General features: G+C 31.5%; 1 protein-coding gene across 2 annotated transcripts in view; it reads left to right on the top strand.

Moving 5' to 3' along the window:
• Positions 1-13,437, top strand: part of beat-IIIc (beaten path IIIc) — a 446,098-nt gene that overhangs the window by 336,076 nt on the left and 96,585 nt on the right. The window lies entirely within an intron of this gene.

Raw genomic sequence — 13,437 nt, forward strand, 5'->3', positions numbered from 1 at the left:
AGTCTTGAATAATACGATATACTTTATTTTCAAAATATGACAATATGTTATTGTTAAATAAATAATTAAATATTATTAAAATAAGCAGAAAACTGTTACATTTCATTTACTATTACATCAAATAACTAAAAAAAGTAATATCGCGGCTAAATACAATTCGTCTGAATTACAATAGGCCGCATAATTTCGGCATAATTATAATTTAAACTGTTTCCAGTAACAGCCAGGCAATTAGCGAAATTGGACCAACAATTTCATTTATTTGTTTAATGCCACCCCCAGCCTCCCTCCCTCCCTCCTATTGGCCCCGTTCACAATATAAATCAACACCTCCGTTAGGCCCCATTATAAATGACGCCCGGACGGCAATCGTAAATTGCAAAATTAAATTATAACAAGAATTATAGATATCCTAATTTACTTCTTCCAGAAATAAAATTTAATCCAGATAGAGCTATAAACAAGGATTTCGCGCCGCGTAATCTGCCGGTCGGATCTAATAAAATGTCGACTAAAATATACTTGAAATAATTCCGCGGATTAAAATAGTTTGGGGACTCCACAATAGCGACCGGATTATGACGGAATAATTCGGGTGGATTCGGTTCGATCGGAAGCCGGGGCAGATGTCGCGAATCTGAAAAAAGGACACCGTAATTCGTAAATATTTACGATCGAAAAATATCAATCGTTGATAGATCTAAGGGATTTTATTTCGACGACGCTCTGATTTACAGAATATCCACATTTCTTGTTATTTGGTTCGACAACTCAAAAAACGATCCCTAAAAATCAGTAGAACAATGTATTATTTTAAGAACCAGCTTATCAGCCCGATTTAGCCCCCACGGACTTGTAACTATTCCCATATCTTATACAAATCTGTGGTAACAACTATGTATAAAACATCAAACAGTATTTTGCGAGTCCTTCAGAAAGACCATAGAAATTTTTTCATAAATGTTTTTTTTTTTAATTTAAATTTCCTCTCCCTTTTTCATTCCTCAATATACATATTTTTTGCACCAAAAATATCAACATTAGTTCCCGAAGTAGCTTATTGCTAGGAAATTTAAGTTCATTATCGTTTTGATAAGAAAAACTGCTACATTAAATTCTTGTACAAGTCTATAGGGGTCAAAAGTAATGAACCTCGATTCATGTATGCTCCAAATGTCTCTTGAAATGGTTCTAGGTTCAAAAAGTAGAAAGTTACGGGTCAGTTTAGGGTACAGTGTTATTTTAATAAAGCCAAATTTTCATGAAAATGTCCATTACTCCCTTATCTGTACTCTTAATCTTAATCTTCTTGTCCATAATGTCTTGAAAGAAGTGTGAACCAATGGAGAGGTGATGGTCCACGACTTATTTCAAATCTGCGCCAGATTGTAGCCAGGTAAAGCTTTGAGACTGCGAGTAGTTTCAAAATGATTTTGTCAATATTCGGAACCAAGTTGACAATTGTGAACAGTGTTATTCCCAAATTTTATGTAATAAGGTGCAGTTAGTATGATTGTTAACTAAGCCCTTCCTTCCACTTTGAACATCAACATTTGATTCAACAGCTAAAACCTCAAAACAAGTTTTGGTATCATAACGATCAAATATATCTTATACATATGACAAATAGGATCGAGGCATGAAGATCACAAGTCAACGGGTCAGTCAGTCAAGTCAGAGCATATTGAATTCACATATAACCAAACTGCTCTTATACCAATAAATACGAATAACACTCATATCCCATACAGTAACACTGCTAAGTATCTTGTTAGGATTATCGTTGCTCCCAATGTATTAAGTAATTGTTGAAATAAAAATATATTTGCTCTTTTTAACGTCACGATAATGATATGAACGGTCTTGAAGAGAAACGGTCAATCATAATTGGCAAGATTAGGAATACCATAAAATAATTAAAAATTTTGTACTCTTACAACGTACATTAAGCTATGTTAGGCAGAAGCTTGTTCCTAATTTATTATGTGGCACATTAAATACATATATGCTATTTTTAGTGCCACAATAATGATATGAACGATCTTGACAAAAACGGGCAATAATAGTTGGCAAGATTATGAATACCATATAATAATAATTTAAAATTTCGTACCCTTACAAACTACATTAAGTTAAGTTAGGAAGGTGGTCATTCTTGATTTATTAGGTGACACTTACACTAAAAATTTGTATTTGCTATTTTTAATGTAACGAAAATAGTATATCGAAAATAGTGATTTAAGTCACCTAATGAAGATCACGTATTATTTTTTTTTCACTTTTAAACAGTTTGAATCTGAGGGAGCTTCAACGATTTTGAAGCAACTAACGATATTTTTGAATCTTGTTGAAAATTTTCAACCGTTCCAACCAACATAGCGTCTATCACAACTATTATAAAATTAATTTCACCATCATCATTTGTATATAATAAGACCTATTTAAATTCGATTAAGTTTCAATCCAAAATATTCCGACTCTCAGAGAGAACAAAAGACTTTTTCTCCGACTCGCACTCCCGAGTTTGACTTATACGACGAAATTTATGGCTGCACTTATCTCGGTCGCTCGTTTTTTGTCTGCCATAAGTAAAAAAAACAACAGCCGGATCCCGTCGAGCATATTTCAAATTTTCTCCTTCGCCACATAAAATTATCTGTACTTTTTTAGCAACGGCACTTTTCCGGAGCTTTAACACTTTAACAATACAGCAATGTGTCATCTATAGCGAAGTGATTTATTTGTAAAATAGCTCGATTTTGAAACGAATCGTGCGAGTTTTTGAAGGGGCCCTTTATAAGAGGACTGGGTATTTTTATTTTATCCACTGTAACGGTACGTTGATGCAATGTTTACGGATATAGCAGTCACGTTGGTGATAAATAATTAAATATATTATCTAAATGATGACCTTCTTGTTGATCATCACCATTTTTTTGTAGATTTTCAAATAGAGATTAACCATAGATTTTTTCGACAACATTTATACTGTGAAGTCTCTACAAATAAAGTTAAAGGGTGTTAAGTCCGAGCTGCGCTGGGAATCACATCTCGTTGACCTCAATCTCAATGTTTGAAATGTTCAGGCAATATTAACCGCCATAAAGTCTAATTAAGTCTGTATTTTAATGTAATCTGGATATTCTGGATATATATAGGGGAGGGATAGTATAATATGAATACCATACAATATAGTCCATTGTTGAATGATGACACCACTGTTTCCATGTAAATATTGTTGAGTTTACATGCCAAACTTAGTCAATGTATTATATGCTTATACTATGCTTAAAAAAAATTGCGTATTATTTCACGAACTACAGTAAAACAAGATTGGCGAAGAAATATTGAGCGAAACCCAAAGTGAATTAAGCTAGACTTGAGTGACACTGTTTCAACAAAATTGATGCCAAGAAAGATGTGATTGCCAAGCTCTTTATAACGGAAGGTTCCTAAGCTAGAAGGGAAGTAAACTGTGAAGCTATAATTATGTAGCAAGTAAGTAAGTAGTATAGCTAAGTTATGTAAGAAATGGAGCAACTATCATAAAGCCGTGTCACTTAATTATTGGAAGTATGTTGTATGGTTCGATGAAGCATCACCTAAATTGTTTTCTATAAACGGCCGGGTATATATATACATAATTTCTTACTTAGACTAACATATTGTTATCAAACTTGCCATATTTCAAGATGATAATGTGTCCGTAGACACAGTCAACAGTCTTGATTTGATGAGCATCAGAATACCATCAAACATAATTGAAACGTTATAGGGAGTTTTAGAGCACACAGTAAGGAGTAGATTTCAATCTCTAACATCATTTGCATTTGCACATGCACTGAAAGTAAATGGTGGCCCAACACCTTATTAGTAATTAATAACAAAATGTTGCGTATATGTCAAGGGTTCATATTAATTTGTTCATCCCCTGTAAGTATTCATTCCTGTAAGGTGATTCCTGTAAGATTTGATTCCTGTAAGAAATCAAATTCTGTGAGAACTGTTTTGGTAAACATTTTCAAAAATATCAGGCCTATTAATCTTAGAATGTCGCTGAAAATTGGTAATAAGACATGATATTTATGACGGTTATATATGGTATATTAAAATGGAACAAGTTTTAAGATAGTCTTTGTTAGACAAGAAGGTTCAACTACTGTTGTGATAGTCGCGGGTTCGAATCCTGTTGAGGCATGGATGTACTTTATGTTTGTGATTGTAATTGTAAATGGTTATAAGGAAAAGTGGAAAATCCCACGAGGAATAACCATTCCAGTCACGCCAGTAACTAGACTGGCTAAGACCGGATGGTCTCTAAGTTGGTCACTGGCCAGTCGGTCATTAATAGCGAGGACCGTGGTTTGAAGCCCACGTTAGACAGTAGGTACAGTTCATATATACCTTTGTTGGTAAAAACAAGACTTTAAAATTTACAAAAAATATATATATCTTAGTGGTGTAAGTATTTCCATAGAAACTTCAATATCATTCCCAGATAGTTTCCACCATCTCTCAAATGATGGTACTTCAATCACCCTAAAAAAAAAACGCGCCCTATATTTTATATAAGTTATTTTACGATAGTAACGTAATTTTTGAGCAATATCTCCATGAAACATAAAGCAATCGAGTTCGGAATAAGCAACATCTGGAAAAATTGACTATCCAACAAAGGCGGCGTATCCCGTGTCGTTTCCCTTTTGTTTCCCGTGCGTTTATATGTATCGTCATCGACGCAGTCTCGCGATACAGGCCCTATTGAGCCCATAAAAATGCAGGAGAATTTCAGATAAAAATTTTACCGCATTTTATCCCGGCACGTGGATCTGGGAGCGGCAGCGGGCGCGTACCGTATCTCCCTCTCCCGCGGAAATATCCCGAAAAATATCAGTTTTTCCCGGCGTATATCTTCGCCGTCGCATTTTATGAGATATGTAAATACGGAGAAATATCGTCGAATATGAAAACCTCAGTTCAAACTCGCCCCCGCGGTAAAAATATGAATTTATAGTGGTGTTTGATATATGCCTCCGCGCCCTCCTTATGAAAACATATATATGCAGTGTAATCTAATATAGAGCTTCGGCTGCTGCCGTCTCGCTTTAATTCCATTTGATTATATGGTTTTACCGAATATATCGTGGCGACAAACATTATAAATCCGCGCGGAGTAACGTTTCTGCCCTTTGCGATATTAAAAAAAATCTTCTGTCTGTCACCTTCGCTACATGATAAATATGTGACGTATAACTAGTCTATTTTTTCCCTTTATTGTATATGTACGCACACGCCGTGTCACTACGGATATTTGTCACAAAATCACTGACAGTTCTTATATTTGTAATTCAAATTCCTCTAATACACCAGTCTCCATTTGAAGGGTATATATGTGCGTATTATAACTCACATATCTCTCTACATAACATCAAATTCAAGATTTCGTCGCAAAAAAATACAGTTCCCTAAAGACGATTTTCATTTGAAATGGAAATAATGGACCAAAAAAGGTTACCTCAGTTTAAAAACAATAAAGTGACTGCTTGAATGATAAAAAGACAACCATATTCCTAACTTAACTTAATGAAATATTATATTGACAGTCATAATCTTACCAATTATGATTGACCGTTTCTCTTCAAAAACATTGGCAAATGTTTAATGAATTTAAAGTATAACAAGTATATATTTTTAACGAAACCTCTAAATAATAAATCAAGAATAACCGTCTTCGTAATCATCCTTAATCCTCCTTAACTTAATATACTTTTTATAAGTATTAAACATAATTGTAAAAATTGTTTTAATGATCTATTTTTTAATAAAAAAAGGTACTGGAAAACTGTAAAGTAGCATTTTTTTATAGATTTTAAAGTCTCCTTTTTACCATTGAGTGTTTATCAGTACTGGGCCTAAAGTGGTAATTAAGTAAGGACTTTCACCTGAATCCTAAAAATATAAAAGCGAAACCCATGTTGTTTATAAAAAAAAACCTAGTGGAAAATGATAAAGTTACTGTTATTTTAACAACTGAAGAACAACAGCAAAAATTAAGAAAAAAATTACAGCATTCCATGGGGCGATACCCAAACACGAGCCCGCTAAAAAGTAACACCTCTCGCTGGTTTTTAGTAATTAAACATTGGTGGGACAGAATGCAATTCCGCCATAAACTGCCGAATTTATAGTCGGGCTGTTTTGTATAATTTAGCCGTTAGTTCTGGCTGTCGAACATAGAAAATATTTCAAATGGACCGTGCAATTTGTTCCGTTCCATAAAAAACCGTAAAATAAAAACGCAATACACAAAATTAATGGTCGAATTTCGGGATATATAGGCACGCACTTATGTTAATAGGATCAGGTTCGGATGCGTGTATCCAGCATCACTTGTCATTATTCGGATAGACGTAATGGTTTAGTTATATATATGGGCTCATGTGAGTTTTATCTTTTCCTGTAAAAATCCACAGAGAAATTTAAAAATAGAAATGAAAACCACGAAAAATTATCTATTTGATATCTAACTAAAATATCTGAAAATCGCTACAAAAGAATGAAAAACTATAGTATTTTAAATAAAGGGTTCATTAATCATAGAAGTAGAGTTAACAAAAGGTATGTTTGAAAAGCTTGTTTGAAATATTTTAATATTAGACCGAACAATTTTTGTTATTTTTGAGTGATTTGAGGACAATTTATAAAACGAGTATTGCTTATTGGGCATGAAATTATCAAAAATATATTTATACCCCGTTTGGCAAAACTAAAACTAATGCATTTCCAGAATATCCTTGGAAACCATTAAAATTTTAATATAAAACGTGTTCGCCAATATTTTCCGTTTTCGCAACATTTATTCCATTAATTCAAAACAGCCATACTTATCCTTTCTATTTACGCCATTTTATTAAATTTACTCGTATATAAACGCCCCGCATAGGAAATTAATCCCATAAATTCCCGAAATAAATTAATTCTTATGTTGGGAAAATGTAAATAGTATGTAAATGCGGACATCCCCATCCTGTTGACTTTTATTTAAGATAAAACTTGGGAAAACTTCTCCCTTACTTTTAGATACAGACACCAAAAATACTATTTTAGATCCAATTTGGTGCGGAATATTAAATTTCTTAGAACGACTCCAAAATAGAGGGCTTCTGTTTCCTTTAGATTTCCAGTAAAGTTTTAAAATGGAAGTTGAATTAAATTTTACAGGGGTAAAAGTTAATGGAAATACAAGCCGAACAGTTTTTATTAAATCAGAATTTTCGGGCTCTTCCTCTACCGACTTGTGTTTGAACAGTAATTAGGTCTCGGATTCTATTGATAATAAACACTACTCGAATCAAACTTTATTTAAATATTAGTTTGTCTAGAATTTTAACCATAAAATTGTACCAAGTTCTCCTGTTAATTACTTTAGTTTCTATTTCATTCGGTTCCATATACGAGTTATTGAGAATATAAATATTTCTGAATGCTACGAAACAAACACTTGTCTAAGAAGTTTACCATTTTAAGTATTTCCAGTGTATATATTTTGAGTAAATGATATATAAATATATAATAATGATTTGCTAGGTCTCTAAGAAAGGTGTGTATCTTAATTACTGATTAGAGTAAAGTTAAGTACGTGATAATATATTTTCATCAAATATCCAAATATTTTATGACACTCATAATCTTACTTTCTATGATTGGCCGTTTCTCTTCAAAACGACTCGTAATGCCTTTGTTATATTAAAAATAGAAAATATATATTTTTAATATAATTTAGCAAAAAATTCAGAGCAACAATATTCCTAACTTAAATTAATACACTTTGTAAAAGCATTGTGATATTAATAATCTTGCCAATTACGATTGACCATTTATCTTTAAGATATTTCATAAAGTTATCGTTACATAATAAAGACCAAATAAATAGTTTTAAAGTAACAACTACATAATAAATTAAGAGCAACGATATTTCCAACTTATATTAATGTATTTTGTAAAATCTTGAAGTATTATTTTATGAGATTCATAATCTTACTAATCAGGACTGGCCGTTTCTTTTCAAAACCTTTCGTAATATATTTTTGATATAAATATATATATATATATATATATATATATATATATATATATATATATATATATAAACTAAATTGTCACATAATAAATAAAAAAACAACCATTTCGCTGGCTTAACTTAATCTACTTTGAATAAGTAGTAAAGTTCATAATCTTGTCAACTATGATTGACCATTTATCTGTAAAGACGTAAGAAATAACAAATTTGTATTTTTAATGTAACAACTATAAAATGAACTAAAAGAAACGATATCAATCGATATCGATATCAATTAATGTATTTTGTAAAAACAATACCGTTTCTTTTGAAAACCATTCGTAATATTTTTGTTGAATTTAAAAATAGCAAGTATATATTTTTAGTGAAACAAATACACAATAAATCAAGAGCAACATTCTTGATATATAGTCCCATTTCCTGAGTAATAACGAAACATCTTTCCTGTGGAAGTAAACACGCTAATGACTCGTGTCCCGTTCAAACGGCCTTATTCCAGGGGACGACAAAGACGAAATGAAAAAAGTTTTGATTCCAGTTTTCGGTTTTTTCTTCTCTGGTGCCACGATAAGAAAAACAGAAATTTATACTGGTGTAGCGTTGGCCGGCCCAGAGGGGCTTGGAGCAAACAAAACATTCCGGATACAAATGTTGTTTCCCAACTTCCTAATTAAATAATATTTTTCTGAGTGACTGGGGCCAAACAAATAAAAACAATTTAATTTTCAATGATACATAGTTAAGCAGAATGTAGAATTAACATGGTATATACATAATATGTATCTTAAAAGTTAATTAAATATTAATTTTAATATAATTATTTGTTTCCTGAGTTTATACAATTTTTTCTTGATATAATTTTTTTGTCTGAGAAAGTAACCATATTTAAACAGTTTTTGCATTTTTAAAAACATAACTAGTACGACATGTTAATATATTTTTTACTTTTATACCTATTTTTCACCTAAAATATATATTGAAAAACAATAAATTAAATAAAAAACCAAACCTATTTGAAAAAAGAATAATTTCTTTACCTACATTTTAAATTTGTGTTCTTTAAATTATTATTTTTCTAGTTAAACACCTTTGGTCAGGCTCTATTTTAAGTTTTAATTTATATAAGTACACTCGTGCGCATTTCCATAATACATTTCTTAATACAGAAGGTCCCGTATAAAAGAAACTTTTTTATAGAGATGACAGTCTAGTCCGAGAACAGCGAGGCCTACGACATACAAAAATATTAATTTCGGCTGGTTTTATGTTGCGACATCAAAATGTTTTATAGTTTACGAGTTAAACGGCCAGACCGGGCGCGAATGTTTCAAGTTTAGTGCCATCCAGGAATGCCACTCTAATTTAATCTGTAGAGTTGCGATAGATTTTTTATGGGCAGAGGCGAATCTCGCCCTTTTCTCGATCCTAACCTGTAGATCTGATGAAATACAGTCAGTCATCTATTTGTGTTTACGAGAATTGCTCAATAAAAGCACCTACCGAAGATACTGTCTGCAATAATTCAAATTTATTGTCGGAAAATTTATTTTAGCTACATCTAGTTATTAAATATTTAACCATTGTAGTTAATTTAGTTCTAACAACATTATGAATAAAATTATATTAAATTATGTTAGTCCTGCAAGAGTTTGAACGAATATTAGTAATTTATGAATATATGCAACAGTTAAAATGAAACTAACTACATAATTTGTATAGATAGAACAGATAAGATTAATAGAAGAAGTCATGAATATTAACAGTATATTTTCAAACATTTTAAAGAATTGATAATATTAAAGTGTAACAATTAATGCAATAAGATATGTGACTATATAACATTTTAATCTTTGATCCTTGTATGAGTTATTTTGATTATCTACTTTAAAGGTCTTAGTTTTGAAAAATCAATAGTTCATTTAATGATTGTAAATAAATGCCTAAATTGAAGAAATCTAATTGCGTTCGTTATTGTTTTAATATACGTGTTAAAGTCAGATATCAATATCAACACTGTTTAATTCATACATTATCTGTTTTAATATACAAAAATAAATTATTTCAATTATTATTCCATATTTATCTTTATAACATAAAAGTAAAGAATCACCATATATACTTATATTTGATGCTCTGCAGTTGTTACAGTACTGGAAATAATTCTATTTATGATACTTTATATTAAAAGGTTCAGTGATGTAGTTATTTAAACTTGATTATTGAAACTTAATAGAAATTAAAGAGAAGATTGTGGGAGAAAAATGATAACTTAATAAACTGTAATCAAATTTCGACCATAAGACGATCGCTAGTTTAGTATAGTCACTTTATTAATATTCTTCTTGTTGTCTTCAACGAATAGTTATGCACGATTCCCGACAAATGTCTTACGTCAAATTACACTCCGCTCGAGACAATGAACATTAAACAAAAGCATCTCTCCTAATTAAGAACATTAAAAATTCGCGACGGATCCACCCGCCATAAGGCTAATTAGGATTTTTGTCTATGACGGGCGTGTTAAATTTCCAAGATTTCGCACACCGGCTACGAAACTTCAGATCCCGTAAAGTTGTGCACCGGAAAATTGTTTCTCTATGCTTCGAGAATGTTATTTAAGACAAAACAGCGAATGCAAATTGCGCATTAGTAATTCAACGGGATCCTTCACTCTCTAAACAAGTGGATGAGGGATCAAAATTAATTGATGTCAAGTAGGCCGTGACTGCGTATAGTTCCAAATGGTTTCGCTTCGAATTTGTTTCCGCCTAATTTATACGCGACAACGTGTTGGATTGATTAATAAATCTCTCGTAGTGTCTCTCGGTATCAGTTTTAATTATGAAACTGTCTTTTATTATTCCATGTCCAGTTTAGCGAGAAATAATACAGAGATTAAGTACGTATTATTAAAAAAATTAATTATCAGAAGCCGACTATATTCAGCCTTATTATTATGTATCTGAAGATGATCAAATGAAAACACTTGCTTATTTTAAGTTAAAATACATTGCCGTAGTAACGACGACGATAGTAAAAGGGATGAAACAATTGAAGGGAAGGACATTAAATGGAAATGTAATAATTTGTTAATTATGATAAATTAAAGTAATATATATAAATAAACACAGTGGTAGTTTTATCTAGTGGTATTTACAGGCAAAGCCTCAAGATGAAAGAATAATCATATCAAAAAAGGCTGCAAGCGTCGAAATTCAATAAAGGAGTATTTAGGAACTTAAAATTAGGGTACTATTATCTTATCATCTATTATATTTAGTGATGGGCCATCAAATAGTTTCGAACTAATGTCACGAACTTCAGACCACAACCTCCTTTTGGTATCAGTGACATTAGTAAATAGCGTTATGGCTTGGCTTAATTAGAAAGGTATTTAATTATACATTTCTAGTTTTAAAATCTTACTTTCCGCTCTACTTGACAAGCAACGAGCATTCCTTAATGTGTTGTGTTTACGATATATATTTTCATCAAATATCCAAATATTTTATGACAGTCATAACCTTACTTTCTATGATTGGCCGTTTCTTTTCAAAACGACTCGTAATGCCTTTGTTATATTAAAAATTGCAAATATATATTTTTAAGATAACTTCGCAAAAAATTCAGAGCAACGATATTCCTAACTTAAATTAATAGACTTTGTAAAAGCATCGTGATATTAATAATCTTGCCAATTACGATTGACCATTTATCTTTAAGATATTTCATAATGTTATCGTCACATAATGAAGACCAAATAGTTTTAAAGTAACAACTACATAGTAAACGAAATTGCCACATAATAAATAAAAAAAAAACAACCATTTAGCTGTCTTAACTTAATCTACTTTGAATAAGTAGTAAAGTTCATAATCTTGTCAACCACGATTAATCAATTATTACAGATAAGATTAAGACGTAAGAAATAACAAATTTGTATTTTTAATGTAACAACAATAAAATAAACTAAGAGAAACGATATCGATAATTTATATCAATGTATTTTGTAAAAACGATAAATCTTGAAATATATATTATGAGATTCACAATCTTACCAATTATGATTGACCGTTTCTTTTGAAAACCATTCGTAATTTTTATAACGAGTCAAAATAAACAACTTCTTGTGTTTTAGAGCAGTTTTGATTCTGGTTAAATGTGACCACGAAACATAGAAAAAAGACGTACGTTATAAAATCTAAAACGCGTCTCGTTTACTCCCAATCCACTAATTAGAAAGTCGCCAATTAAGTGTTTTTTAATTCCACCGAAATCGAGATCGATTAATCCCAATAACGAAGCCATTCTTATCCCTTTTAGCGACCTTAATTAGATTGACAAAGTTTACAATAAGCCCGAGCCCGTACACGCCACTGCCTCCCGCAGTCAACCGAACTTTTCCACCTTAATGTGTTGTGTTTCCGAGGGTTATTTTGTTGATCATGCGGTAAAACAATCGATCGTCTTCTGAGCACGACCACCGAGTTTAATTAAAAGAAGTTTTATTACAGTTTTCACGTCGCGGGAGATTGTTAGAGACCGGAGGAAGATTACTTGACCATCTTAACAACACTTAAGCTCATTACCCCCGCAGGAAAGTTTCCGCAGGAGGAATTGCGCGCTTCTCCTCCCTTCTACCGTCAGCCGCCTTAAAAAAACTTAATTTAAACTGGATCGCTTTCTTTAACCCCTCGCCAGATAATGAATTTATTTAACAAAGATGAATGAACTATTTCATACGTCGAACATAATTAAAAGGGACTTCCGATGTTTATATCAGTTTTTGTTCAAATTCATTGAGTTATTTTAATAACCAGACATCTCCGATGTATGCGCCATCTCTAACTATATATTTTTATCTTGAGCATTATTTTAAGTTAAAGTTATCAGATAAGTAAAACAAAGGAATAGTTAAAGGGAGTTTGATGTAGGTTTCTTAAAGGTATTTATTTTTCTAAACATGAAAAAAAAAAGACTACCCATGGACAACCTTTTAAAAAACAAATAGCCAGCCAAATACCTGACAAACACCAGAATTCAAGGCAACTGCATGGAAAACAGGATAGTGGATTTTTCAGTAAATAAAAGAAACATGCGGAGATCTATGATAGAAATTGATGAAAAAGAAAAAACTTTACTTAAAATGATTAGAAAAAAAACGTAAAACCCTGATAAATATGAAAGACAAGGAAGACATAATAAGAAATGTATATGGAAGGAAACCTTTAAGAAACTAAGGAAGATTAAATCAAAATAAGCACATTGAATTTAGCATGTACCTTGAAAGCTTCTTTAAAAGAGTCAGCGGCCTTTTATGTTACATTCGTTCAGAACATATTTTTTACAATATAAAT

Source organism: Rhynchophorus ferrugineus, unplaced genomic scaffold, assembly GCF_030347505.1.
Source record: "Rhynchophorus ferrugineus isolate W39M unplaced genomic scaffold, kcgeb_rfMv2 rfM11, whole genome shotgun sequence".
In the NCBI taxonomy this organism is placed as follows: Eukaryota; Metazoa; Arthropoda; class Insecta; order Coleoptera; family Curculionidae; genus Rhynchophorus; species Rhynchophorus ferrugineus.